Source organism: Lactuca saligna, chromosome 1 (assembly GCF_052625555.1).
Source record: "Lactuca saligna cultivar CGN05327 chromosome 1, ASM5262555v1, whole genome shotgun sequence".
Classification (NCBI taxonomy): Eukaryota; Viridiplantae; Streptophyta; class Magnoliopsida; order Asterales; family Asteraceae; genus Lactuca; species Lactuca saligna.
In genome coordinates this window covers 3,989,055-3,996,247 of record NC_136417.1, presented here as the reverse complement: position 1 = coordinate 3,996,247, position 7,193 = coordinate 3,989,055, and the positions used below count along the sequence as shown (strand labels likewise).

At 35.1% G+C, this 7,193-nt stretch overlaps 1 non-coding gene across 1 annotated transcript; it reads right to left on the bottom strand.

Annotated features, from left to right (window-relative positions):
* Positions 1-2,675: 2,675 nt before the first annotated feature.
* LOC145027884 (U6 spliceosomal RNA) lies at positions 2,676-2,783 on the bottom strand. Its single transcript, XR_013675647.1, has one exon. It is a non-coding gene; the product is annotated as a U6 spliceosomal RNA (small nuclear RNA).
* Between the last annotated feature and the right edge of the window lie 4,410 nt (positions 2,784-7,193).

The following is a 7,193-nucleotide window of genomic DNA, read 5'->3' as shown; positions in this document are numbered from 1 at the left end:
CAGCTTAATACACAAAACTTAAAGGTTAATACAATAAATATTCAGTTTAATACACAAAAAAATGCATTCATATCCATATTATCAACTTAAAACTTTTAATACAGTCAATGCATAATGTAATACACATAATTTATAGTTTAATACAATAAATTCACAGTTTAATTCAAACATAACAACAATTAAAACTACGATTAACAAAAGTAGACAAAAAATAAGAGGTTAAAATATTGAATTCACACTTTAATTCACGAGTTCTGACATTCATTCACAGTTTAATACATCAGTTCAAATACCCACGTACGGGTTTTCGCGGCGCGGTTTTGTTGGGGGATTCGAAATAGGGTTATAGAAAATCTGGATCACAAACACGAATCATATAAACACTTTCCTTGTTTGATATTTCGACCCTATATACACACGTAGGTTCCGTTGAGATTCAAAGTAAAATAGAGATCTTGAGATTCAACCTCATCCATATATTTCACATCTGCCATTCTAACCCTCCAGTGTACCAACACGACAGGTCTTTTATAATCATAAATGATTATATAACGCCGCTCGTTCCTTTATCCTTTTCCACCATCTCCACCACCACTACCACAACCTCTGCCACTAGCCGACCCCACTACTGTCACGTCCGCCATTTATACCATCGTCACCTCTGCCACCACCACCTTTTCTGTCACCAACTGTTATAATCATATATGCTTACTTAATCTATGAACACACATCTATGTATAATCATTTATGATTAGACATATACTTATAAACATATATAATCATATATTATTATATCTTTCTGCCATATAATCATTTATGATTAGGCATACCCCACTGCTGCCTGTACGCTGAAGCGTTAGATCGGCAAATGATAAACATGTAGCTGAGGTTGAATCTCAACATCTTTATTTTTTTTTAATTTCAAGTGAACCATCCCCTATATATATATATATATATATATATATATATATATATATATATATATATAATTAATATCATCTTCTTAATGATCCGTATACTCTAAAACTGCACAAATAATCCAATTTATTACTTCAAACATTTTTTAAATAAACATCAAATATTGAATAGGCCTAAACTTTTAGAATTCACGGAGTGGCTCGGCGAAGGGCTAGGCAAATCTGAGGAGGCCTCGGTGAACACCGCACCACCACCTCGGTGAACTCGGTTCGGCGGTGATACTCGGTAATAAATTTATAAGTTTCACTACAAACAATTCTGGGTAATGCTTCCATGTCCATTCTGACCCCTTTTCAGTGTTGTCACTGCACCTTTACAAATTCCACAACCTTGTTTCATAGAGTCTTCGTCTTCCTTCAATGACCGTCACTGGTCTCTCTATATAATTCAGACGATCATCCCACCATTGTGGAATCATCGACCAGACATGTCCACATCTAAGAGACGTGGAAAGTATCATGGATTTGGTTGAGCTCCTATGATAGATCCAAGCGATACGCAACCCTGCCCACCCTGGCCATCCTCCTCTTCAACCAATCAATGACTCTTTTTTTGATGTTTTAATTAAAAAAATTAATCATTTACCACATAAAAAACATTCTATTATATCCTCTCTAAAAATATCATCTTCATCTTCATCTTCATACGTTGTTGATGCGTTGATTGCAACGACCATAGAGGTTATTCATGAGGCTGAACAAAAGGTTAATGAACCATGCCAACAAAATACGGATAACGTTGTCGGAGAAAAAGAAGGTACATACAAAGATATCGTGAGGAGGCTTATAAACAAGGGATAATGACTTGGGAGGGTAATAAGGTTTCCAGCTTGTCCGTATTAGGTCACTAAGGTTTTTTTTGTGCGTATTAGACCAATATGGTTGTTATTACCGTTTAAAAATAGTCCTTTTACCGGTTTTAACGGGTAAAAAGGACTATTTCTAAACGGTAATAACAACCATATTGGTCTAATACGCACAAAAAAACCTTAGTGACCTAATACGGACAAACTGGAAACCTTATTACCCTCCTAAGTCATTAACCCTAATTATTTAGAAAACATGCTTACTAATCAATGTGACTGATTTGTTTGACTGAAAATAGTTGCTTCCATTTAAACTTATCTCACAACCCTTCCAGAACTTCTAAGTCCAGAAACTCATATGATTGATGATCTTCATTACATAAATATGCAACATTTTTATCAATAACTTCTTTTTTGTCATTTAAATGTTTACATGAACACATCCATATGTACAAAAACAAAATCTCACCTTGATACCTCCCATCAATGTCTACATTTGATAACGAATGGAAATGTAAAACCAACAGGGACTTGCAGATGATGTCTATTATCCATTATTTTATAAAAAGCAAAACCACAACATGAACTAAGAAGCTGAAGTTGAAAAATTAATCAAAATCAACACATAAACAAACATATACAGACTATATACAACATATAAACAGAAGTTTATAAAGCATGAAACTTAATGACAGGAAAAGTAAAAAACTTAAAGGAGACTTTATAGAAAGAAAGATCACTTTTACTTGCCACAAATGGTTGAAGACATCAACAAGAAGATCAATCTGACCATAGAATCCACATGTTGTCTGATTATGACTTCAGTAGATGAACTACTGAAACGTAAGAATTGCAATTGAACTCTATTAGCATTTGAAAAGGGAATTAGTGTTAAAATTTTTTTTGGACCATTTCTTGATTTGTGTGTGTCATCCTTGCGCAGGGGCCATGCTAATCTTCTCTGTATCGTTCCAATTTTATCAGATGTCCCCAAAGGGACGACTATAGATGAAGAGCTTCGCCATATAGAGGAGTAGCAGGTTATATGGGACGACGCGAGTTCTAAACGAAGTAGTTTACTGTTGGTCATATATTCTCAATGTCTTTAAAATTAGGGTTAATGACTTAGGAGGGTAATAAGGTTTCCAGTTTGTCCGTATTAGGTCACTAAGGTTTTTTGTGCGTATTAGACCAATATGGTTGTTATTACCGTTTAGAAATAGTCCTTTTTACCCGTTAAAACCGGTAAAAGGACTATTTCTAAATGGTAATAACAACCATATTGGTCTAATACGCACAAAAAAAACCTTACGGATAAGCTGGAAACCTTATTACCCTCCCAAGTCATTATCCCTATAAACAACTCATGCAATATTATTTTGATGAAAACGCAACTTTTCAAGGGTATTACTTTCGCTGACAATTCCGTATGCATAACCATTTGTTTTTGTGTATCGTTAACGACGTCACGGCAGCGTGTCCATATGTTCAATAACGTCGTGATACTAGAGGTACAATTGCTCAAGAGTATTGGTGAATCTAGAACATGACACAACATGGTTCCTTAAGTAATTGAAAGTAATTGAATATGATAAAGATAAAATAATCAATAATACTTGTTTCGGGTCGGATTGTAAACCTTAAAAAACGAGAATTGTTTGACCGGTTAAATAGGAACCTGTCAGGTCACCAATTCAAAAAATTAAAAAAAAATCGGTTGTAATTAAAAAGAAATAAACCCTTCGGTTTAATGTAAAACTAGCCGAACCGAGAGGTTGTAATTAAAAAGAAATAAACCCTTCGGTTTAATGTAAAACTAGTTGAACCGAGAGGTTATACCGGTAAAAAAAATATTTTTTTCAACTTTTGATTAAAAATTTGTAAACAAATGCTAAATTGGATTGAAGATCAGCTTTTGCTTAACAACTAACCGACTAAAACACCAAAATCATTTGCTTTATATAAGAGATTATGTTAAGAATTATATTATTGTTGCATGGATGTGGTACCTTGAAAAGGTAGATCCTAAACTTATTTCAAGGTAGATCCCAAACTAATTACTATAGAAATTATAAATGAAATTGAAATTTTAGGTGGGTCATGTGACCCACCTTGGGTCTTAATAACCTCGCCATTGCTCAAGAGAACATGAGAAATGATGTTGAACGAGCTTTTGGTGCTTTTAAAAAACGTTGGCATATTCTTAAATATCATGCACCTTATATGGAGGAGAAGAAAATGGGGGTGGTGATGTATACTTTTATCATATTCCATAATATGATTTTCGAAGACGAAGAGAATACAATATGTTAGTATAATAAAAATGAAATTGTTCCACCGACATAAGCTTTTGAGATTGGAAGCGATGAGTAAGTGGTGAAGAGGGCAAAATTAATAATGTTGAGACCCATCATGTTCTTCATAGAGAGTCGACGGAAGATATTTGGACTGTTAACCACATCGACCTTAAAGCGGAACTATTCGATGATTTAGACGGTCAATTTTCCGATGAAGATGTCCATTAGATCTATCTAACTTTGGTAATTTTAATTTTCATGTTATGTATTTTTAAACTTTATGTTCTTGTTTTTTTCGGGTTTGTATTTTGTAATTTTCTTTGAAGTTTAATGATATTTTAGTTTTAGAATAATTTGGTTAAATTGATTATTTTTAATATAAATTAATTTCATAAAAAATAGCATGGCAACTACGCAATGTAAATGGCAAAATTTTGCTGCAGTGGGGTAAATCTGATATGGCGCCTATGTGGATTCTGAAAGTGTGACAACACTCCCTCTAGCCTTAGCAAGTAGCTAAACAGCGCAAGGCAAAAGTAATGCAAGAGATTACATAATAAGATGAGTAAAGGGGGAAACACTCCAATCTACCCAACTACTACAACAAATGAACTCCTATGTTTAAACCATGCATATGACTGTGCGACGACACTGCTCAACAAGAAGGAAGATAGGGAAAAGAGAATAAAAAAAAGATTACAATATGCTAAATGGGAAACAACACTATTTAAACCAATTGCAATCACCAAGACTACCACTAATTTTGATTCAATTAAAGATCGTACTGATGATCAAATCCACCATTTTAGTAGGAGAGTTATGCACCTTGTTGAATATTTTTCATTTTTCGCCTTCCAAACACACCACAAGCAACCATAAACGATGGCTAGTAAGCTTTTCCTTTTCATAGGGCAACGACCCCAGTTTAACTGCAAAGATTGATGACATATTTCACTAAAGAAAGGGACGGGAGGGGGATGCCACACCAATTGAAAATCCATACAAGAACCTCATGCATATAAAGACAAACAACAAGTAAGTGGTCAGAAGATTCAAGCCTATTGAAGCAAATTTAACAGGAAGATAGGAGAAACATACCCCTATGAGCAAGAGCCAAAGCAGTAGGGATACAATCCATACAAGCATGCCAAAAAACCAAAATTTTTAATAAGGACCAATTTACTCCAAACAGCAGGATTGATGATAGAGAAAGTCACCTTTGAATCAATAAGAACATGAAGATCACGTACATAAAACCTACCATCAACATAAAAGTTAAAGATCCACCTGTCGGAACCAACCGAAGGGTAGAAACTGCTTACAAGAGTAGACATTTGCAAAATGCTCCGAGACCTCCTCGTTGTTGTTGGGGATTTTCTTCCACGCCCATTGAGGCTCATTTAAAGTAAGCCTCTCAGAAATATAACATGATTTTTTCTTCTCTAATGCATAGATATAGGGAATGTGGATGCAAAAGAGCCACCACCGTACCAATGAGCCAAAATAGGATATTGGATTTTCTCCTAATTTAAAGGAGAACAACTTCAAGGGGTCAATATCAAGGTTATCTAACGAGTTTATAATCTTCACAATATTACCCCAAACACATGTAGTGGATTTCTTAGCTAAGTTTAAGAACGATTTGCAGTTAAGAATGTGAATCCCACTTATGAATCGACACCATAATGAAGAGCATTACGATTTTAGCCTCCACATGTCACATCCACTTAGTTAAGAGATCCGCATTTTGTGCTTGTAAAGAACCAAATCCAAGACCAAAGTTTTCTTTAAAAGCAATGACTATATTCCAAGAAACCCAATTTGTTTTATTTTTTCCTCGATACCTCCCTATAAGAATCTCCTCCTATATTTCTCAAGGAGCTTGATAATGGAGTTCAGGGAATTATAAAGGGATAAGTAATAGAGAGGAAGGTCATTGAGCACCGATTTAATCAAGGCCAGTCTACCCCCAAAAGAAAGAGCCTTTGTTTTCTAATATCATAATTTTCATTCAACACACTTAATTATAGAATTCCAATTCCATTTGAGGGTCATATTGGTCCTAACCAGAAACCCCCAAGTAGATAAGCGAGAATGAAGTTGTCTTACAACCGAGAATATGAGTACAACAAGCCAACTCGTTATCGGTTATCCCGGCGCCATAGACTTTATATTTTTGGAAGTTAACCTTTAGACCATAGGAAACATGAAAAAATAGGAGAATATGGGCCACATTAACAAAGTTGAACCATGACCACTCACCCATAAAAGGTGCATCATCTGCATAGAATAAGGGGGAAAGATAGGGACCATTGTTCCGATATTAACGCCCTAAAATAGAGAATTGCTATAGGAAGATCACATTGCAAAGTTAATCCCTTCCATGATAATAATGAACAAGATTGGTTAGAAAGGATCACCTTGCCTAACCCCTTTAGTGATGGGAAATTCCTTTGTATGGGAAATTTTAATCATAATCGAGGCTCTTGCAGAGGCAAGATAACCCCTAATCCAGAATCTCCATATATTTTTGAATACTATTTGCATAATGATCAAGTCGAGGTAGTTCCAACTAATAGAGTCAAAAGCCTTGTTGAACTCAACTTTGAACAAGAAGAGCTTATTTTTAGTTTTCTAAGCCCAATCGCAAACTTCATTTATGATCATCGGGTTGTTAAGGATGCTATGACCCACAATAAATTATGTATGGACTTTATCGGTCACTAAATCGATAACCCTTTTCAATCTATAGGCAAGAGCCTTCACGATAATTTTATAAAGACTCACAATAAGGCTAACAAGCGGTAATCAGCGAGGGAGAGAGTGATAAAAAAGGAGTTGCATCCTCTTTCCAGCCAATTTGTGTCTTCAAAGTGCCTACGAACCTGATAATATCCTCCTGCATTAAATTACAATATTGTTTCAAAATTTTGAAGGTGAGACCATCGGACCCAGGGGCCTTCTCACTTCCGTAGTTCCAGATGTCAAATCTTTTTTCCAAGAAGGTACAATAATCGGGGTTGATTAGTTTAAAGTTAGGGCTTAGAATAAGAGGGCGAATAGTATGGGATTCATTAAGTTTGGTGCTGAAATATCACCAAGTTTCCTGTTTG